The 22833-nt window shown below is 49.8% G+C and overlaps 1 protein-coding gene and 1 non-coding gene across 10 annotated transcripts in view; one reads left to right on the top strand and one right to left on the bottom strand.

Moving 5' to 3' along the window:
• ALPL (alkaline phosphatase, biomineralization associated) overlaps positions 1-22833 on the top strand; it is an 87329-nt gene that overhangs the window by 43150 nt on the left and 21346 nt on the right. For 2 of the 9 annotated variants that reach the window (XM_024998233.2, XM_059891276.1), the window contains exon 1: positions 14688-14889. The gene's annotated coding sequence lies outside the window, so the exon portion shown is untranslated. 9 annotated transcript variants of the gene reach the window in all.
• Positions 22062-22169, bottom strand: LOC112443723 (U6 spliceosomal RNA). Its single transcript, XR_003032135.1, has one exon. It is a non-coding gene; the product is annotated as a U6 spliceosomal RNA (small nuclear RNA).

Raw genomic sequence — 22833 nt, 5'->3', positions numbered from 1 at the left:
AATGTTGTGATCATTTCAGGTGAGCAGTAAAAGGACTCAGCCATATGTATGCATGTATCCGCTGTTGTGAGTCGCTCAGTATGTCCAATTCTTTGCAACCCCATGGACAGCACCATGCCAACATTTCCTGTCCTTCACCATCTCCCAGAGTTTGCTCAAACTCATGTCCACTGAGTCAGTGATGCCATTCAACCATCTCATCCTCTGTTGTCCCCTTCTCCTCCTGTCTTCAATCTTTCCCAGCATCAGGGTCTTTTCCAATGAGTTGGCTCTTCTCCTCTGGTGGCCAAAGTATTGGAGCTTCAGCTTCAGCATCAGTCCTTCTAATTTTAGTATATGTGCTGCCAAAGTGAGCACGTACATCAATCCTTCTAATGAATATTCAGGGTTGATTTCCTTTAGGATGGACTGATCTGATCTTACAAACCAAGGGACTCTCAAGAGTCTTCTCCAGCACCACAGTTTGAAAGATCAATTCTTTGGTGCTCGGCTTTCTTTATGGTCCAACTCTCACATCCATACGTGACTACTGGAAAAACCGTAGCTTTGACTATACGGACCTTTGTTGGGAAAGTAATGTCTCTGCTTTTTAATATGCAGCTATGTTTGTCATTGCTTTTCTTCCAAGGAGCAAGCATCTTTTAATTTCATGGCTGCAGTCACCATCTGCAGTGATTTTTGGAGCCCAAGAAAATAAAGTCTGTCACTGTTTCCATTGTTTCCCCATCTATTTGCCATGAAGTGATGGCACAGGATGCCATGATCTTCATTTTCTGAATGTTGAATTTTAAGCCAGGTTTTTCACTCTCTTTCACCTTCATCAAGAGGCTCTTTAGTTCCTCTTGGCTTTCTGCTATAAGGGTGGTGTCATCTGCATATCTGAGGTTACTGATAATTCTCCCCAAAATTTTGATTCCAGTTTGTGCTTTATCCAGCCTGGCATTTTGCATGGTGTACTCTGCATATAAGTTAAATAAGCAGGGTGACAATATGTAGCCTTGACGAACTCCTTTCCCAATTTAGAACCAGTCCATTGTTCCATGTCCAGTTCTAACTGTTGCTTCTTGACCTGCATGCAGATTTCACAGAAGGCCGGTAAGGTGGTCTGGTATTCCCATCTCTTTAAGAATTTTCCACAGTTTGTTGTGGTCTACACAGTCAAAGGCTGTAGTGTAGTCAATGAAGCAGTAGATGTTTTTCCAGAATTCTCTAGCTTTTTCTATGATCAATGGATGTTGGCGATTTGATCTCTGGTTCCTCTGCCTTTTTCTAAATCCAGCTTGTACATCTGGAAGTTCTTGGTTCAAACACTGTCGAAGCCTAGCTTGAAGGATTTTGAGCGTTACTTTGCTAGCATGTGAAATAAGTGCAATAGTGTGGCCGTTTGAACATGCTTTGGCGTTGCCCTTCTTTGGGATTGGAATGAAAACCGACCTTCCCCCTCCAACCGCAGTCAATGTAGCAGTTTGACCAATCACATTACCTTATAAACAGAACCCCAAAATAAGATTTTAAAAAATTTTCTCTCTATCGAGTTCCCTTATACCCCTTTCCAGTCTATTTTTCCTCCCAAATAGCATTCATTATTCCCATTCCTTTTACCATAGATTAGATTGGTCCTCTTCTAGAGTCTCACAGAAATGAAATCATACAGCAGGTACTCTTCTTTGTCTAGCTTCTTTCACTTAGCACAATGCTTTTGATATTTATCTGTGCTTGTTGCCTCGGTAGCTCTCTTTTTTTCTCGCCAAGGGGTTTTCCATTGTATTGATATACCAAACCACCACTGTTTATTCATTCTTCAGTTACTGAATATTTGAACTATTTCCAGTTTGGGGATATTATGAATAAAGTTTCTTTGAATACTTTGTAATCTTTGAGTGTAAATACTTAGGAGTGAAATTGCTGGATCGTGTCATAAGTATATGTTTGCTTGACAAACTCTCTTTCAAAAGATTATTACACAATCATGAGTTTTTCTACATTTTTGTCATGGTGACTTGGTTTTAGTCATTCTGGTGGATGTGAAAGGTGTTTTAATTTTCATTTACCTGATAATGATGTGGCGTACCTAGAGCTATTGGTCATTTGTATGTTTTCTTTTTTTTTTTTTTGAAATGGTTAAGTCTCTTTCTGTTTGTGTGGGGTAGGGAAGAAGAGTTAATCATTTTATTGTGAACTTCGTGTGCGCATGCTCATTCATGTCTGACTCTTTGCCACTCCATGGACTGTAGCCCACTAGGTTCCTCTGTCCATGGGATTCTCCAGGCAAGAATACTGGAGTGGGCTGCCATTTCCTCCTCCAGAGCATCTTCCCAACTCAGGGATTGAACCTGCGTCTCCTGCATTGGGAAGTGGATTCTTTACCACTGAGCCGCCTGGGAAGCATTGTCAACTTCAGGAGTTCTTTATTTCCTGGATACAGTCTTTTGTAAGCCATGTGTATTGTGCATATTCTTTTCCAGAATATGTCTTATCTATTCAGTTTCTTAATGCTGTCTTTTTTTTTTTTAAGATTTATTTATTTATTGGCCATGGTGGATCTTGTTGCTGCACCCTGGAGCATTCTTTCTTATGGAGCGCAGGCTCTAGGCATGGAGGCTTCAATAGTTACGGCTTGTGGGCTTAGTGCTCTGTGGCATGTGGGATCTTCCTGAACCAGGGATGAAACTGGTGTCCCTTGCTTTGCAAAGTGGATTCTTAACCACTGGACCACCAGGGAAGCCCAGTGCTATCTCTTGATGAGCAGAAATTTTAAATGTTGGATGAAGTCCAACTTATCAATTTTTTAAATGAAGTCAAGACTCCTTGTCTTACCCAGAGTCACAAAGATATCTGCTTATGTTATCTTCTAGAAGCTTTACGGTTCTGGCTTTTTATTTATTTTCAATTGAAGGATAATGCTTTATAGTTCTGACTTTTATAATTAGGTTTATGATCCATTTCAAATTGACAGAGTAAGATTGGGGTTGGTGTTCAACTTTTAGCCAATCTTTTACCGTTTCTTTCATATTTTCTATTTCTTCATCCCTCCTGGCTTCTTCCTAGAGATATTCCTCCATCTGATATCCCAGTTCCCTATTTCATTGCTCAGATGCTGTATCTGTTCTATAATTCATTCTACCTATTATATTTGTTGTTTCAACTGGTTTTTCATATAGAATATTTCCACCTGGGTCCTTTAACAATTTCTTATTCTCTTTTATTTCACTAATATCATATTTCTTTCATGTGTTTCTAATGCTTGTTTTAGAATTCTTGTTTTAAAATCCATCTGTTGAACCTGGCCAGTTCCAGTGGTATCTCTAATCAGTTATCTCTAATCAGTTTGTTTTTCTTTGGAAGCCCGTCTGCTCCCCAGATTCCCTGTTCTTTAACCTGTGATCTCATTCCTCAGGGGAAGGGAACGTTCAGCTAGCCTGTCTGGTGCTGCACATTGGGGTAAAAATCCAAGCCTGACCCTGGTCTCTGTCAGCATCGTTGAGCCCAAGGAGAGGCCAGCCCCAGAGTGGAGACCCTCAGGTGCCAGAGTTGGATAGCTCCTCCCCAGGTTTAGCGTCACAACACCCCCCACCCCCACCAAGTACCTAACTCTACAGGACTGAGCCTCACTTTCTTTTCTTTAACTGTTGAATTCGGGCTGTGCTGAGACTTCATTGCTGTGCACAGGTGTCTTCTAGTTGTGGCAGGCGGGGGCCAGTTGCGGCACGTGGGGGCTCAGCAGTTGGGGCACGTGGGTTTAGTTGCCCTGTGGCATGTGGAATCTTCCCACACCAGGGACCGAACCCACGTCCCTTGCATTGGCAGGCGGATTTTTACCCACTGGATTCCCAGGGAAGTCCTGAGCCTCACTTTCTGAGTGCTAGGAAGAAGCAGCCAGGGGAGGGGGCTCTCTGCCTAGGTCAGAATCCTCCAACCTCCAGGTCTGGAAGAGAAGGGCTGGTGCAGTGGCTGTGTCAGCCTGTTAGTTCGCTCCTGATTTCTGCAGTTCCTCAGTGCCTGCTCCGTGGCCCTGGTTTTACTCCCGCGGGCACTTGGGCCGTCTGCCTGGTCCCTGCCTGTTCCAGTGAGAATGCTGGCCTTCATTTCTGAAGGGCAAGTGGGCATATTTGGGGGGCGGGGGCCGGGAGGGGGGATGGAGGGGTTGTGCTGGGGAAGTCTTGATGCAAAAAGGCAAGAGCAGAGCTCACACTCTGTTATCTGTTCCATGGTGTTCTCCACGCCCGCTCCAGGCCCTACCCCTTCTCCCGGCTGCTAGGTCCCCACCCCCTACCCCTGCACACACCGATTTAACCACCCCCTTCCATCTCCCCAGGAGATTCCGCTTCCCTCCACAAGTTCCTAGGCTTAGTGACGTTTTGCTCTATTGTTACTCTGGTGTTGATTTTCGGGAAAGGGGCCCAGAGCCACACGTCTTCCCTCCTGTTTGAAGGGAAAGTACATGCAGCACCCCCACCGCATCGCCAGCCAGAGCACAAAACTTCAAAAGGAAAACAGCAAACTGACTCAGGATAGCACTGGAGTCAGCGACGTTGGGACAGAAAGACCCAGAACTTGTAATTAGCATTAAAACATAGCTTTATCATCTGTTCCTGCCCCAACCTTTGCAGGCAATGGGAGAAGGCAATGACACCCCACTCCAGTACTCTTGCCTGAAAAATCCCACGGGCGGAGGAGCCTGGTGGGCTGCAGTCCATGGGGTCGCTAAAAGTCGGACTCGACTGAACGACTTCACTTTTGCTTTTCACTTTCATGCATTGGAGAAGGAAATGGCAACCTACTCCAGTGTTCTTGCCTGGAGGATCCCAGGGACGGGGGAGCCTGGTGGGCTGCCATCTATGGGGTCACACAGAGTCGGACATGACTGAAGTGACTTAGCAGTAGCAGCTGCTCACTGTTCTCTAAAAAAAGGACTTTCTCCTCCAGACCTTCACCTGTGCTGCTGTTCACTTTAATTAGTCTGTTTTCCATGCACTTCTGCTGGAAAAATTCTGGTACATCCTCAAGATTCTTTCCCTGAAGGCCTCTCATGGGCAATGTGATACTCATTGATAGCATGGGGTTCTAGAGTTAGGAAACCAGGTGCCTGTCCTGTTCTTCAACTAACTGACTGTGTGACTTTGGGAAAGTCTCACTATTTCTCTGGACCTTTAGGCCCCTGCTGGGAAAAAAATGAGAGTATTGAGTTTGATTATTTTAGAGCCCCTTTTAGCTCTGACAGGCTGGTACAGTTGTTTCAGGAAGTGGGGGGCCCCATTCAGGGTCTGGAAGTGGGCTCTTGTCTAACACTCAGAATGAATTGTCTGGGGAGGCACACATACTGACGAGGCAAGAGACTGTTTTGGGAATCCAGGAGTGCTGCTCCGCTACGTGGCTTGCAGTCTCGGGGTTTATGGTGATGGGATGCGTTTCCAGGTTGTCTCTGGCCAACCATTGTGACTCAGAGTCCTTCCTGATGGTACTCGCGTTGCTCAAGCCACGATGGATTCCAACAAGGAAGACTCTGGAGGGTTCGTAGGACACATGGCGTCTCCTTTTGACCTTTCCCAAATTCTTCCGGTTGGTAGTGGCTTGTTCGTTCCTTACCAGGACCTCTTGTCATAGAGTAACTTATGCAAATGGTTACTGTGGTGCCTGGCCAGGGCAGTTTCCCCTAACAACTCCCTGCTGAGAGACTTCAGTTCCTACGCAAGATACTTCTTGGGAACTGGGGCAGCGATCTCTTTCTTCTGTAACTGCTTCCAGCTGAGATGACTGTAGTCCTGCCTCCACAAGATCTGCATATAGGTATTCTGTGCCCCAAACCGATACTCACCCTCGTGGTAACAATTTAGCCTGAAACTATTTGACCCTGTCGGAGATGAAACAGAGACCAAAACAGGAGACCTAGCAGGATGGTCATCAGCAGGCCCCAGAAAAGGAAGGCCAAACTGGGTTGGGGGCTTCAGGGTGTGATTCTCCTCTGATTCGTTGATGGTGAGGTAATAGGTCCAGTGCTGTCTTGCCTGGAGAATCCCAGGGATGGGGGAGCCTGGTGGGCTGCCGTCTATGGGGTCGCACAGAGTCGAACATGACTGAAGCGATTTAGCAGCAGCAGCAGCCAGGTGTCTAACATTCAGCCTGAAGTTACCATCCTCCACCTGGGTGGGGGCCCCAGTTCTCAAAGGTATTGTTACGCATGTTTGGTGAGTGGGCGCCAGGATCCTGCCCCAAGACTCGAGCGCCACTTGACTGCTCTTCCCCTGTTTCTGTACTGCCTCCCTTCCCTTATCAGCAGTGGTTTGAATCTGAGTTCCAGAGAACTCAGAAAAGGTCAAGGAGGCCGAATGACGCCTATACCCTACAAAGATATAGAGAAGGATCTGAATTCCAAAGGCCCACCGAGTCCTGCTCAGTTTTAATTCAGGGAACTGGGCCACTATGGCTCTGGCAACTTCCTGTCAAAATGTGGCATGATGCTGCCTCAATTTGAAGAATAAACTCTGAACTGTAAGTTTTTCTGAGTTGCAAGTCCTAGATCTGAGTCTTCTTTGATTAAAACCTCAATCCCTTGGTCTGCCATGTTGGTGTAACCGACCCAATTAAAGGTAGTTGGGGGAGTGACAACTGGAATTTTTAATAGAGTAAATCTCATTTCTTTTCAGGAGAGTAAGCCTGAAACCCAGTCTGGACCAGGTATTTTGGGGAAACTCATCTAAGTAGGTTTTAACTTTAAATGTAATATTAACATATAGATACAAGGTGCTATTGGTCATCATATATGTCTCCTCTTTTTGTTAGTGTATGATCTAAAACAATTTCCTTGTCTAAAAATGTAACAGTTACAAGAGGAGACCTTTAAAAAGTAAGGTTGCAGTTACTGGCTGCCGGCAGACATTGTTTTGAGAACATCTGGTGGCATCCAAGTCTGACACAGCTCAGAAAACAATTTCTTGGCAATACAAGGACTAGCCTTAAATTACCATAGTGTCATCTAGTTATTTCTTTGGGTGTCTGAATCATAGTTACTCCATTTTTACTTTTAATTGTAATATTCTCCTTAATAGCCAAAGCAGATGTCACCATTAATGATGTTAGTATTTCTCTAGGTATGAGAAGATGCTAGAATTGAGACTCATAAAATCTTCTCCTGGAAATACCTGTTTGAAGACCTCGTCTTCCAGCTTTTCCCTGAGCACAAGTGCCCCCTTCCCGGTCTCCACCCTGAGCTGCCTTCAGGAGGGTGTTGAAGGTCAGCAGCTGCAGTAATTTGATCCTTGTAGAGGTAGATGAAAGTGCCAGTTTCCAGTCAGCAGATTCTTTACTAGTCTCTTAAGATACAGGAAAAGATTCCCTCTTGTTGCTTCTTCCCATATCTCAAAGTACACACTGTTGTAATTATTGATCTCATATGGATCTACATGGCATCATTTTATCAGAGGCTCATTCAAACATTTGGTTATGTAGGAAATAGCAATTTTATAAAATAGATAAAATACAAATAACATAGATAGCAGTATTAGTAAAGTCATAAGAATTAAGCCAAAACTTCCCTTAGGTGTAGCCCAGTATATCCCAGGTCATCTAATTTAGTTTATTCTGTACCAGTCCTTATCTTTCAAGGAAATTATGTATTGGCATTGTCCATAAAGAAGATCCCCTGGAGGAGGGCATAGCAACCCACTCTAGTGTTCTTGCCTGGAGAAGCCCCATGGACAGAGGAGCCTGGTGGGCTACAGCCCATAGGGACGCAAAGAATTGGACACGCCTGAAGCAACTGAGCACGCATTGTCCACAAGGCACAAAGTCCTAGTGTTACTAGACTGATCATCCTTGCTGCTGCTGCTAAGTCACTTCAGTCGTGTCCGACTCTGTGCGACCCCACAGACGGCAGCCCACCAGGCTCCCCCGTCCCTGGAATTCTCCAGGCAAGAACACTGGAGTAGGTTGCCATTTCCTTCTCCAATGCATGAAAGTGAAAAGTGAAAGTGAAGTCGCACAGTCCTGTCTGACTCTTTGCAACCCCATGGACTGCAGCCTACCAGGCTCCTCCGCCCGTGGGATTTTCCAGGCAAGAGTATTGGAGTGGGGTGCCATTGCCTTCTCCGATTATCCTTAGTATGATTTAATTGTTCCCAACATAGAGGAAACTTTAAATTTAAATTACCATAGCCTGGTGTTTTCTACATAAATCCATCCCATAATTGTGGGAGATTTTATTGCTTGGCTGAAACTTTGCTTGTTGGTCTGACTGAGCTTGATTCACAGAAGAAAACTCATATTTATGGCCAGAGTCAGAGTAGACATTATGAACTGACCAGGTGAGGGGATTCTACCTGGGAAAACCTGAACAGGACTGGTGGGGCACACGTTGCTCAGCCAAAATGGGTTCCAACGAGGAGGATTCTGAGAGGTTGGTAGGACACGTGGCGTCTCCCTCTGCCCTTTCCCGAATTCTTCTGGTTGGTGGTGACTTGTTAGTTCCGTGTTCCTTACCAGGATGTGTCGTAAAATAAAAAGTGGTTACTGCGGTGCCTGGCCGGGGTGAGTGGTTTCAGTCAGTGGTTAAGAGCCTTCCTTCTTAAGAATGAAGGTTCTGGACTTACTTAATCTCTGTGTTTCAATGAGTAGCTAGTTCAGTTCGTGAAAGCTCATTTACTGACCTAGCATAGTGGTTAAGAGCTTACCCTTCGGGCTTGGACAATTTGGGTTCATAATCCCAACTCTGCCACTTGTCTGCTGTGTGACCATAGGCAAGTTGCTTAGTCTCTATGCTTTTCCCCCTAGCTTCTGTCTAATAAGGTTGATCCGAAGGGTCCCTACCTCAGGGTATAGGAGCCTAATGAATGCAGCTGGCGCTGTGCTGATGGTGGTGGTTCACCATCACACAGACCTTTTCTTCATTCCAGTCCATAGAATCTTGATGTTTGCCTGCCAGGTTCTATCTAAATTTTTAAAAATTCTACCCAATATTATTGTCTAACCGATACTCTCTATTGCATTGCATCTTTAAAACAGCCTTGCAAAATCAGGATGTTTTAAAACAACCTTGCAACCTGTAACCCTGTCTTACACTGCATCTTTAAAACAGCCTTGCAAAATCAGGATGTTTTAAAACAACCTTGCAACCTGTAACCCTGTCTTACAGATAAGGAAATTGCAGCCTCAAACATAAAATCACTTTCAAAGCCGTACCGCCAGGACCTAACCTTGTATCCAGCTTCTCCAAGGCCAAGGCCTTTCCACTCTGCCTCATAATCAGAAAGATCAGTCTGGGGTTTGGGAGCTTATTGAACAAATCCAGATGGGAAAGCTTGGTGAGAACGCCCCCTCCCCCTTCCATACTTAGGCCCGCTGTCTGCCTGCCCTAGGCCTTCCCCAAGATGTCTTTTGTATGTTTCATGCAAATACAGGTTTTGTAATGGGCCAGAAGTTAATTGAGGAGACAGAATGACGGTGGGTTGGACAATCAGCGGCTCAAGGAACCTGAGATAGGGAGCCAGAGGGGCTCTGGGAAGGAGAGCAGTAATCTTGGAGGACACGGAGTTGGCAAAGAAGAGAACTGAGATTCAACCAGCCCGGAGCTGACGCTGGAGAGCGAGGCCTGCGGAAACAGTTGTAGGTCTTGCTAAGAGGCAGTTCCAGACTGTGGCACCAGGGCTGACCCCAGCCCTGTCGTTTATTCTTGCAGGTTTGAACATGTGGCTTTACCTCTCAGAGGCTGCAAAAGGGCTGCTAGTAACCTTTGGTAAGGGAGAAGTATCAGTGCACCAGAATCTCAGCTCCACGGCTCGTTAGGTTGGTGTGCATGGACTTTATTTAGTCCTGAAGTCTTGGTTTCCTTATTTGCAGTTCTCAGCTGTGTGGGACTATTGGAAGGCTCCGGTGAGATGATTTCCTGGTGAGACCTTCTCTGATCTCTCTATTTAAAACTGCAAAAAAAAAAAACCCACCCCAAAACAACAACAAAAACTCCCCTGCAAATACCACCTCTCCTCCCTGCCTTCTATTTCTCCATCTCACTTACCTACTGATTTTACTTATTTTCCTGCATTATCCTACTGATTTTACTTGTTTTCTTGTTGTCTGCTCACCCCACCAGCAGGGATTTTCCCCTGGTATGTAGTAGGTGCTCAGTAAGCAGTGGTCAAATGACGGTTGGTTGATAACGTATAGGGAAGGCCCTAGGGTATATCAGGGATGTTGAGGCTGTGTCAGTTGGATCTTAAAGATGCTGGACAGAGGTAGCAGGACAGCTCGCTTGGGATACCATGGGCTGCCCGTGAAAGCATTTGGAGCCTGGATTTTAGGGTGGTGGCTGGACCCTCTCCGGCCACAGCCTGCAGGAAGTGAGCCCTGTAGGAGAGCCCTGTAAAGCCGGATGGGCCTGAGTACTGGGGCCTCTCATGGAGCCAAGACCCTCAGGGCAAACAGGAAGCCCATGATACTAGGCTTCCCTGCTTTCTTTGGCTTTTTAAACCGCTCTGATTGCCGTGTGCAGGCGTGCTCAGTAGCTCAGTTGTGGCCTCCTCTTTGTGGCCCCATGGACCACAGCATGCCAGTCACTCTGTCCATAGAATTTTCTAGGCAACAATACTGGAGTGGGTTGCCATTACCTCCTCCAGGGGATCCTCCCAACTCAGGGATCAAGCCTGCATCTCCTGCATCTTTACCACTGGGCCATCTGCAAAGCCCTCTGATTGCCCCTAAGTGGAGCAAACTACCTCAAAGAAAGGCCAGTCCTAGCACCGTCCTTACCGTCCAGAAGGCCAGGAGAAAAGGCACTGGGTTTGGAGTCAGATAGATCCAGGGGCATTGGGAGAGTCACTACACCCCTCTGAGTCTATTTCCTTCTCTGTGAAATGGGTACATCAATTTCCCCCTTGTAGGCCAGCCTCCTAGGGCTTTGTGTAAAATATAGTGAAAGTGTGTTTGGTGACCTAGCATCATTAGACCAAAGGGCCTAGAAGGCTGATTGTACCTGTGGCCCCCAGCACAGAACCAGGCACATAGTAGACACTTGGAACCAGGTGGTCAAAGAGTTGTTAAACTCAACTGACGACAACCAGTTGGAAGCGGAGGGTCTGAGTCTTGCATGTAGAAGAGCTTTTAGGCAAATCCTCTCCATGGACTTTCTACTAGTTAATAGATTCCACAAAGACCTAACTTGTATTGGTCGGCCTCATTTTATCATCCACTTGAAGCTTACTGATCCATCTTTAACTCGTTTGCAAGATTCTTTCCTTTGATAGAGACAACTAGCTGAGTGACATGATGTGGTTGTTTACAATGTAAGTAGCTGAGAAAAATGGGCTAAACTGGAGTTCTGAGCTCAGGCTCTATGTTCCACATAACATAAAATCCAAGATAAGCAATATGGGGAGGTAATTAGCTCATATAACTTGGATATTCAGAGGCAGGCTTCAGGCATGGCTGTATCCAGGGGCTCAAGCAATGTCATCAAAGATTCAGATTCTCTGCATCTCTCTATTCCACCTTCTGAGAGCTTGCTTTATCTTCAGGCTCTGCACAGTGCACCTCCCCATCGCCCCACACTCTCACATCACACCATCCAGGTGGGAGAGTCTTCCATCTGAAGCCATCAGGACCCACCTGCAGCTGCTGGAGGTAGGATTGACTCAGACCACTTGGCTGAAAAAGGGAGAGTTGCTTCCCAAAGGAACTCTGCAATATTGTTAGGAAAGGAGAATGGATTCTGTCTGGGTGGCCAAAAATGACAGCAGATGTACACCACAGTCCTCAAGGGGAAGCAGCAGAAAGCAATAGAAACATCTGATAGCACTTGACAGTTTGCAAAGTTCCTTCCCTCTCAAGAAGCTATTTCTGGAAGTGGAGTGGCGTTTCTTGTCCCTGCTTTACAGATGAGAGAACAGCCCTTGCTGACCAGCCACGACTCTGACTTGTAACTCTGAGCTGTCACCACACACCTCAGCCCCTTTTATAAATTTATAAACCCAAAGGGACTGACCCGGGAGGGAGGGGCCAGTGTGACTGAAACCCCTCCTTAAGTGCCTGTTCCAGATAGGAGAGGTCCCGAGGAGACTGCAGTCACGTGGAGGCCCAGGAGGAGCCGGTCTGGGGACAGAGGCAACACCCTGATGTGAGGACCGGTCACGGGGCTGGACGCACGCACAATGGGAGCCCTGCTTTGCTCACTGCCAGGACTCTGCAGCATGCGCACGTGCACACACACACACACACACACGTCACGTGGCACACTGACGCAGGGCTCCCTGTATTGGGGGTGGCTGAGCCATCGGGATCTGCTGTCCGTGATGGTGACTCTGATGGAGGTTGTCCGGCATGTGACTGGGCTGGGGGAGCCAGTGCCCTGGATACGGAGCCAGACATGCCTGGCCTGCATCCCAGCTCTCCCACATGGTTGTGGTGTGACCCTGCATCCCCCCGCCCCCTCTCCGAGCCTCAGCTTTCTCTTCTGACCCGAGCTGGTAATTCCCACCTGGCCAGGTTCTTGGAAGGTTGAACAAAAAGCTCCCGGTGCGTAGTAGGTGCTTCATTCATTAAGCTTTTCCCTTTCCCTCTTCACAGTGGTCCTCCTGTTGACAGTTGTGTGACCCCAGCCAAGTTACTTAACTTCTTTGTGCAGGGGGAGCAACGACCTCCTGTACTGTGTGTTGTGAGGATTAGACGAGGGAAGGCCTGGAAAGCGCTTAGTGCCTGGCAACCTTGTTATCACTTCTCCCACTAGCTAACATTTATTTGGGTGTTTAATATGGGCCAAGCCCTGGGTCTTTGTCTTACTGTTTGTTGTGAAATTCGGTCTGGTGATCGCCCAGTGATACAGGTACAGCCCGCGAGAAAACTGAGGCCGAGAAACGGCAAGTGACGTGCCCGAGGTCACAAAGCCAGCAAGCGATGGGGGCTCTGCTCAGCCGCGCACCCCTGGGCTGGGACCCTCACCTCTGCAGGCCCGTATTTCCTGCCTGAGGTGCAGGGTGCATGCCCTCCCAGAGTCAGCAGGGATATCAAATGCAGGAGTGCCAGGAGCCTCCATCCACCGGAAGGTTCCCTGGGAATGTGAGGAGCGCTGTTATTGTGGGCCCAGGGCAGTGAGACCCGTCTCTGGGAACATCCGTGCCCTTCCTGTTCCGATGGGAGCCGGGCATTCGAGAAACCAGACACACGCCACCCAGGGATACTGCTTGAGTTGGCTGCCGCCCAGAAGGTTACTAGTTCATGGCCCATTTCTCTGAAGTCCAGAGCCGCCTCAGCCCCCCACTTGCAGGGCCTGTGTGGGCCGTCTGTGGAATGGAGGTTTCTTCTCCTCGGGGAAGGCTGCCAGGGCACGTGGCGCAGTGGGGGCAGGCGGGGAGAGCAGCCACGGTGGTCCAGGGTCCTGCAGGAGGGCCAGCCGAAGTGGGGGATGGTGGGGGAGGAGGGGTGTGTCCAGGGGTTGAGACAGGCCTCCAGCCGAGGTCCGCCCCTCCCCCCACCCCGCACACCTTGGGTGGTCCCCTCTGCCGGATAGGCCTCCTGTGATCAAAGACTTGGACTCAGCCACTCTCTGTGTGACCTGGGGCAAGTCATCTCTCCTGTCTTTGGTGATGTCGGGGTAAGAAGGCCTCCCGCAGGGGCTGAGGTGCACATTCAGAAAGAGCGAATCGTGAGTGTGAGTCAAATGGTAGCTGTGTCTATTCCATTAGTCCACACACTTATCACATACACATTGCAGGTAGAAAAGATGTGGTTTGTTTCTAACCTGACTGATTGCTTCAGGAGTTTACCCTTGGCCCCGGGAGACAGGAACATCCATAAGCGATGTTGAATTCTTGACTCGGTCGCCTTCTGGCTGTGTGACCTTGGATAAGGTGCTTAACCTCTCTGTGCTTATGTTTCGTTACCTGGAAGTTGGGTGGATGGCATCACCGACTCAATGCACATGAAGTTGAGCAAGCTCCAGGAGTTGGTGACGGACAGGGAGGCCTGGCGTGCTGCAGTCCACGGGGTCGCAAAGAGGCAGACACGACTGAGCGACTGAACTGAACCAAAGTTGGGTGTAATCATTGTGGAGACTGAATGAATTAATATAGGTGAAGTGCTTAGAACAATGTCTGGCACCCAGTAAGAGCTATGAAAAGATATGCTATTTTTGTCACAAATGTAATGACCAAGTATGTAAAATAAGGATTTTTCTAGAATAGGATCAGTTTGAAATGTTCTTTTCAGTTGACAGGAACCACTAATGTTTGGAATTCCAAGACACTGGCATCCATGCTGTGCCTCACAGACGGCCCTGTGCTTCCCATAATAGTGCGGGAAATCTTAGCTAGTTGGTGGGGTTGACTGCTGCGTGACCCTGGGGAGGTTGCACACCCTCTCTGTGCCTTTCGTTTCTTGTCCGCTGTGAGAGTAAGCATTGGACAGCTTGTCTCCTGGCGCCAGAGGGGCTTCCGCTGCAAGAGTGCTGAGTGCGGGGCCCAAGAGCAAGAGACAGCAAACACCCCGGACGCAAAGCACATTCCCCACCCCCACGCCACTCAGCTCCCAGGCTTGGCCGTGAGCAAGGTGGCCTGGGAACATGTCCTCCCCGTGGGAGGAGGGGAGCCCGTGTGGGAGCATCCCGGACCCCCCTCTGCCTGGGCACGGTGTCTCTGGGCCCTGCCCTCTCCCTCCCCCACCTCCCTGCTGCCAGCTCGCCTCTCTCCAGTTGAACCTTGACTGGCTTCAGTCCTTTGCCCGGGGAGCCAGTGTGTGGCACCCAGACTGGGCCAGGCGCCCCAGAGAGCCTCAGAAAAACCTCCAGCTCTAGAACTCAGACCCTTGAGGCTTTCGGTTCCAGCTCTGCTGTGTGGCCTCAGGCGAGCGGCAGACCATCTGAGCTTCAGAGTCCTCATCTGTGAATGGGTCAACAAGAGGCGTGTGAGTCAGGTGGGGCCTGCGAGCGCCTGCCCTTGGTCCTGCTGACCTCAGGGAGCAAAGCCCTCTGTGGTCTGTCCTGGCTGACTTTGTCGTCTATCACCAACAGACCCCTGCCTTTTGCCCCCTGACCTCTATATGCCACATTGCTACCTCCTTGCCTTTGCATTTTCGGGTTCCCCTGTACGGAGTGCTCCCTCTCTCTATTCATTTTAACCCCACCATCCAGCCAGCCCGGCTCTCCTCCCCACTCCACGGAAGCTTCCCCTGTTTCTTCCTTCTTCAAGAGAAAAAGGAAGTGGCAGGCCGCCAGCTGGGTGGTTTGTCTGTGAGAGAGAGACAGACAGATGGATCTGGTCCTCAGGACACGCGGCACCCCTTGACTCTAGGAACTGGAACTTCCATCTCTTAACTAACTCCTCCCCCGGCTGGAGGTGCCCAGTAGCCAGGCAGGCTTTTTGGTTTCTGGAGTCTTGGAGCGAGAAAGCCCTCCCGGACCTCCCGGGTGGGCAGGTCTGTGGTGCACCCAGGGAGAATGACCGCTGGCTGAGTGGGCAGGGAAGGGTCTGTCCGTTCTCAGCGCTAGCTTCTTGCTGGCCCAGTCGTCTCCGAGTCTGTCCCCACACTGCCCAGTGGCCGTGGCTGCCGGGTGATACTCACTGCCTGCTTGCCACGTCTCGGGCTCTGTTTTAAGCCTTCCTGTGTATTAACTCATACAATCCTTACAACGACCCATGGCTTCTGTTGTCTTCCACTTTGCCAATGAGATGCCTGAGGCTCCAGGGGTGGGCTCACTGGCCCTGAGCACCCCCTGCCCTGGCTTGAGAGGAGGGATCTGAACCTGGAGCCCTGGAACTGGCTCGCTTCCTGCTGCCAAGCCGCCTCCTCCGTCACTCAGCGTTGACCTGCCACCCTTCCACCCACCTACCCACATTCCTGCCCGGCCGGCCAGCTGTGCGCTGGGCTCTGCCAGCCACAGGGCGGCCTCCATCCACAGAGCAAGATCCCTGCTCGCTAGGAGCTCACACCATAGTGAGGAGCGACCACCCATGGGCCTTCAGGGTGCTCCAGGTCTTGAGCACCCGGCTTCTAGGGGAGGAGCTGTAACTCCCGCCAGGTCCTGGGCGGGGGTGCTGGGCAGCCCAGCAGAGCTGAGGTCGAGGGGGAAAGGGTGATGGGAGGACTTCATCGGGTGGACAGCAGGGAACATTTGAGACCTGTTCCAGACCAGGGAACGCAATGTGCAGAGGGGCTGAAGCTGGAGGTGCCTGGGTTGAGGGAGCGGAGGTGGTGGTGGAGAGAAAGCTGGCATCTTATTACAGCTCTGAAGGTGCCACGGCTTGGCAGCAGGCAGGGCTGACACCAAGCCTCCCCAGGCACTCCCGCGCCTGTTTTCTGCCAAGATGGGGTGCTGTCAGCAGTGACTAGAGGTCTCACTCCATCCCAGCGCCTGACCTGCCACCCTCCCAAGGAAGTCTGTCCTTGGGTCTGACCTGAAGCCCACTCTGACCACCACATATTCCTTCCAGAGCCCTTCACCCCGAGGCTGCTTTATGGCAGAAACCATAAATAACTTCCGTCCTGAATGAATAAACTCCCAGCCAGCAAGGCTTGCCAGGGACGTTGGGCTTGGCTGCGAGAGCGATTCCGTGTCCCCTCTCTCTGACCCTGCAGCTGAAATGTTCCTGGGCTCATCTTCAGTGGCTCCCTCTCCCCAGGCAGCTGCTGCAGCCCTGGCTGGTGGTGCCGGACCCCCTCCATCTCCCATCCCATTCCCCACACCGCCCCCCCGGAAGCACTGGGAACATTTAGCCCTTCTCTTCAGTCACAGTTCCTTGAAAAAGCCAAGAAGGCCCAGCTGACAGCCCAGAGGCACTGGCTCCGGGCTGGTTCTGACTGATCTCGGTGCATGTCTATGGGGAGTAGGAACTGGGAGACCCGGGGTAAGTCTTTTATCTTCTTTAGGCCTTAGTGTTCCCATCTGGGCAATGGGATCATCTCTAAGGCAATGTTTCTCAAACTAATCTGCTCGTGGGATGACTTCCCAGGCCCTGCCCTGGGAGATTCTGAGTAGGTTTGAGGTGGGGGTGGAGGCTAAGAATTAATTAGGTGGGGAGGTTGTCATGTCTCTTTAATTTTTTTTTTTTAATTTGAGTGCAGCCACCCCCAGGACACCTCTTCTTTCCCAATGTTTCCTTAACTCAAATATCGACAGACCTTCCTCACCTAACAATTCGAGCAAGGTGGGGGTTACTGGCCCCTGGATGAATTTTTATGTGTTTATACACTTTACCTCCCAGATCACTGTAAAGAATGCTTCCATCATGCCATAAAGTTCCCTCATGTACTTGCCAGGCTATGCACCTCCCTGGGTACCATTTGGAAACAGGACTTTTCCTGCAATCACCCAGAGTGATTTTTGTGGTCTGGGACATTTGGGAAGATCTGGTCAAAGAACGCTTCCCAGCCCAGACATTGTTGAACTGTGACCTCTAGACTGGGGGCTCCCGAGGACAAATAACTAATACCCCCCACCAAGCACTGCTAGGGAGCACACGGTGACACTCCTGTGGTCTCATATCGATTTATTAGGCTGGTGCATAGGGGAGCTACAAAAGGTATCTCGGGCTTGGGAGCTCAGTGGGGGTGGGGAGGGCTCCTGGGTGAGTTGCGGTGGGAAGTCTGGAACAGGGGTGACCCCTGGGTGGGGCCCACGTGGAGCCCTGTGAAGGCCTGGCTCTGTCCCCCCCATCGGTGTACCCCTGGATCATCTTCACCACCCCCCCTGGGCCTTTCTTCCCTCAGCTGGAAAGGGGGACAATTGTATCCAGCTCTCAGTTAATAAGGATTAAAGTAAGATCAGGTAGGGGCTCCCCAGGTGGTGCAGGGGTAAAGAATCCTCCTGCCAGTGCAGGAGGCTCAAGAGATGTGAGTTCGTTCCCTGGGCTGGGAGGCTAACCTGGACTAGGAAATGACAACCTACTCCAGTATTGTTGGCTTCCCTGGCGGCTCAGATGGTGAAGAATCGGCCTGCCATGTGAGAGGCCCAGGTTCGATTCCTGGGCTGGGAAGATCCCCTGGAGAAGGGAATGGCAACCCACTCCAGTATTCTTGCCTGGAGAATCCCATGGACAGGGGAGCCAGGCAGGCCATAGTTCATGGGGTCACAAAGAGCCGGGCACGACTGAGTGCACACAGGCAAGATGAGGTACTTCACATTTCAGTGCCCAGCCTGCCTCTGGGGCCTCCTAAATGGGAGAGAGATGTTAGGAGGAGAAGGCAGCGGGTTCTCTGATGCAGGAACTGACCAGCATCACACAGCTGGGGAGTGATGGATCTGGGACTTGAACCAGACTTGCTGGCCGTGTGACAGCTCAGAACGGCTTTCCTGATAAGCCCCATTTTCCCCCATCTACCCTGCCTATATCATTAGGGTGTGGTGAGGGTCTGATGCAAAGTGAGAAAGAAAAAGATGTAAGGGAGTAGCGCGATGGGTTTCCTGTTTTCATAGTGAGCTCGGTGGGCTTTCTGTCACCAGGAGAAGGGCCCCTCCCTTGGCACCAAGAGGATAAAAGCATCTCCTCCCACCAACTTTGGGTGCTTTGTTCCACGGGATCTGAGGTGTCCCAGGAGGCTGGATGTATAATCGGAAAAGGCCTGGTCTCTTAGGCACCCAGGCCCCGTGGGTGTCCAGTGGCTTCACCTCTCTGAACCTCAGCTTCTGAATCTATAAGCCGGGAACTATAATCACCATCCTGACTTGAGAGGTTGTCGGAAGCCAAAGAAAAATGAAGGGCTTCCCTTGTAGCTCAGTTGGTAAAGAATCTGCCTACAATGCAGGAGACCCGGGTTTGATTCCTGGGTTGAGAAGATCCCCTGGAGAAGGAAATGGCAACCCACTCCTATTCTTGCCTGGAGAATCCCATAAACTGTAGCCTGCCAGCCTTCTCTGTCCGTGGGATCGCAAGGGTCGGACCCGACTTAGCAACCAAACCACCACCACCAAAGAAAAATGAAAAGGGGGTTGGGGACACTTGGGAAGCAGGAAAGGCCCCTCTAGGCAGGTGGCGGTTCAGCGCCCTCCAGCCTGTGTGTGCTGCCTCTCTGGTGATGGCTGGGTTTGCACACCTGGCTGAGGCTTGACCAAAGCCTCCTTGCCACCTTGCAGGGCTGGTACAATCCCGGACCTGAAGCAGTGCTGGGGTTGGGGTTACAGCTGTGATGGCCGGGTTCAAATTCCAAGTCCATCATTGCACCTCTGAGCATCTGTTTTTCCTTCATCTGGAAGTGCTCAGTAAGGACAGTTGCTCTTATTCTGGACATGGGTTCACCTCTCTGGCTGATTCAGTGCAGACTCAGGTTCCTGGGCGTGGAAATGGGTTGCAGCAGCAGCTAGTGCTGGGAAAAAACGATTGTGCAATTTGTCCCTCCCCCATGGCCTTTTCCCCTTTGGCATCAGTGGGTTTGCTTTCTGGGTCTATGAGTCTGTTTCTGTTTTGTGGGCGGGTTCGTTTGTACTGTTGTTTTGAATTCCCCACGTAGGCAGTGTTGAATGGTGTTTGTCTTTATCTGACTTGCTTTACTTGGTATGATGGTCTCTGGGACAATCTGTGTTGCTGTGAATGGCATGGTTTCATTTTTTTTATGGCTGAGTAATATTCCTGTGTGTGTGCCACGTTTTCTTTATCCATTCTTCTGTTGACAGACATTTGGGTTGCCACCATGTCTTGGCTATACAATTTTTTTACGTTTTTAGGAATTCTCTTTTGGCAAAGCAGAATCATCCAATACATTAGTGTTTAAAAAAAAAGAAAAAAGATCATGACCCCAGGTAGGGACTCCTTTCCTTCTGTGCTTTTATTCCACAAGGTGCCCAGCACAATGACCGACACATAGTAGGTGCTTTCCCTATCCTGGCTGGTCAAGAATCTCCAGGAAAACAGGCAGTGTCTGTCCTGTTCCCCACTGAGTCCTTAGCACCTTGAATAGAGCCCGGTACCCAGCAGGTGCTCAATAATGTTTGCGCATGAAGGAGGAATGGGCAGGCCTCAAGTGGGGGTGGACTAGCCGGGGGGACGAGAGCCTCGGGGATTGTCCCTCCTCCCGTTTCGCCCCTCCTGGGCTAATCCCCAAAGATTAAGCCCAAGGAGCAAAGCCAGGTCAGGGCCACTGACCCAGGGCTTTGGAGCAGGCGTCCAGGGCTCATGTGACTGAGTGTTCCGGGTTGTGGTGGCTGCTCCGTGGGGCCCTCTTGGCTCAAGATGGCCCTGCTGTCCCCCACCCTGGACCTGGTCCTCACAGCAGTCCTCAGCCTCCTCTTCCTGGTGCTGACCTTGGCCTTGGTCTGCTTCTTGACCCGTCTGGCCCGGCCCCTCAGGTAGGGCTCGCCCCAGCCTGACTCCCGCCCTGCCAGAGATCCTGCCCTGGATTCGTGTGGCTTCTGTTTGCTCTTGTGGGAGGGGGAAGGGTGGGCACTGGTCGCTCTCCCTCTCCGTGGTGGGGAAACCAAGGCCCCAGGAGGTTGAGCCAGCTGGAGATTGAATCGCGCTTGGCCACGGACTAGCTGAGAGCCTTTGCTCAGGTTCCTGAACTGTAAACGGGATCTAACGGCACTTGTTAAGTGGGATCACAGATATACACTGTTGTTAGCGCAGGGCTGGATCCGAGTGCCCAAGAAGTGGCAGTGATTTGTATCAGTCCTGTTACTCTGCCATGTGTCCTGGATCTTCTGAGGCCCAATCCAGGCCTGGCTTTCTGCCCAGCTTCAAAGGGCTCCAGGGCCCTCTGTCCCAGGATGCTGAGTCAGTCCTCAGGGCCAAAGCCCAGCCTCTGCTTCCTCCCCTAACCTACCAAGTAGCTGCTCCTCCCTCAGCCAGGGCTTCTGCACCCTTGCTGTGCATAATCAGGGCACGTAGCTGGGAGCCTGGCAGAGACGGTCAGGCTGGGAGGTGGGGGGCGGGGGTGGCGGTGAGGAGGGCAGACACACACCCCGAGGCTCCATTCTGAACTGGTAGAGCGCTGGCAGAGGGTGGTGGGCAGCCGGGGTCCCTGAAGCCCCAGACGGAGCCCCACGCAGCCCATCGCCCAGGGCCACCCACCCGGAAGCGGACTTGGAGCCTCTGAGTCCGGGTGGGGGCCGAGAGGAGGAGCCAACGGGGGCGACTGGCCCTGGAGTTTCCTAGGAGACCCTGGTTTCCTAGATTCTTGCCTCCTCTCCTTCCCAGGCTGAGGCAATGGGGAAAAGGCACTGGTTTGTCTTCAGAACAGACCTTTCTCAAAGCCACAGCCCTGGGGTCAAAATTCAGAGCATTCCATCCTGAATCGGGGAACTTTTCATTGTTAGCGTTTACAGAGCCGATTCTGTGTGCACGGGGTTGGGAGTCAGCGATGGGGAAGAGGTGGGTCTTCACTCTCTCGGAGCATCAGGCTAGCAGAGGAAAATGACAAGAATCCCAGGCAGGGCCGGCTGAGCCTTGGAGAGCTCCTGGGGCCACCTTCACTTTCTCTTTTCCTTACTGTTGTGTCTGCTTTGGATCTGTGGTGCAGACAGCTGAGTAAGTCCTATTCCTCAACGTATGGGCTTCTATCGTGAGCTCAGTTTTTGTTTTATTTGTTCATTTTCCCCTTCATCCCTGCTCCCCAGTCCCAGTCCCAGCCGTTCTCCAAATGTCTTCATGCCAGCATGCTTTAAACTTTAGAGCTGGACGTGACTTATCGACTAAACAGCAACAACCATCATTAGAGTCACGATCTATGCTCCCAGGTCGGCTCCCAGGTCGGCTCCCCTCGCTCAGCCTCACCTTCATGGGAGGCATCCCTGTTGATGTGTATTCTTCTCAATTATCCTCATTGTTGTGTAAATTTCCTTCTCGTGAACCCATACAATGCATTTATCCATCTCACCAAGGATGGACAGAGGGTTGAATCAAGAATCAACATCCCTTTTCCAGGAGTAGAGTGGTTTCTTTTTTTTTTTTTAATTTTAATTCAAATTTATTTACCCTTTGATTTAAATGTTAATTTCATCCCTCCATACACACAAAAACCCTCACAGAAACATCCAGAATAACGTTTGAACAAATATCTAGTTTTGATCCCATGACACAGCCAAGTTAACACATAGAATGAACTATGACATATGTCTAAAGTAATTTCCATGGGACTGATATTTAAAAACAAAAGCAAAAAATATGGAACGCTTCATGAATTTGCGTGTCATTCTTGCACAAGGGGCCGTGCTAATCTTCTCTGTATCATTCCTATTTTAGTATATGTGCTGCCAAAGCAAGCACTAGAGTGGTTTCTTATCTCACACGCCACTGTCGTGGTAGAATGTTGTACCATTTCCCATAACAAATGAAATAATCATTTTTATCTTGGTTTTGGTGAAAATAGTAACATTAATTTCCAGTGAAACTCTTGCCATTCAAAATTCCTCATCTTCCAGTAACATTTATACACAACAGGGTTAGTACATTTCTCAACAGAGTTAGCACACTGCTCAGAAATAGTCATTCACAATCCTACTACCCATAGAAAACCACAGTGAACATTCCCGTGTGTCTCCTTTCAGTCTTTTTAAAAAATAACATTTGAAAAAAATTATAAAGGTAACATCTCAACACAGAAGGAAAATTTGGGAAAACAACAATGAAAAAAAACAATCAGTCATCTAACATGTCACGACCCGGAAATGATCACGCTTGTAAGACAATCTTGTCCTGTATGTCGCTTGTATAGTTTTTATATCTCTTGCCATAAATGACAAGCTGCAGAAGAGATCGTAGCAAATATCGTTGTCCTGTAAGAGCAAATGTAGGTGTCCCTATGAGAAAAGGTGGACTCTTTGTTTTGTCTCTGATGTACTGGGACACGGATAATTCAAGGCTGAAGACAGATGTTCCAGAACAGAGCTTCTCACAGTAGGGTCTGTGAGCCAGCAGCCGCACCAGCATC

The sequence above is a fragment of the Bos taurus genome, chromosome 2 (assembly GCF_002263795.3).
Source record: "Bos taurus isolate L1 Dominette 01449 registration number 42190680 breed Hereford chromosome 2, ARS-UCD2.0, whole genome shotgun sequence".
NCBI lineage: Eukaryota > Metazoa > Chordata > Mammalia > Artiodactyla > Bovidae > Bos > Bos taurus.
Note: the sequence above shows the minus strand (reverse complement) of the source record. Positions and strands in the feature narration are given on the sequence as shown.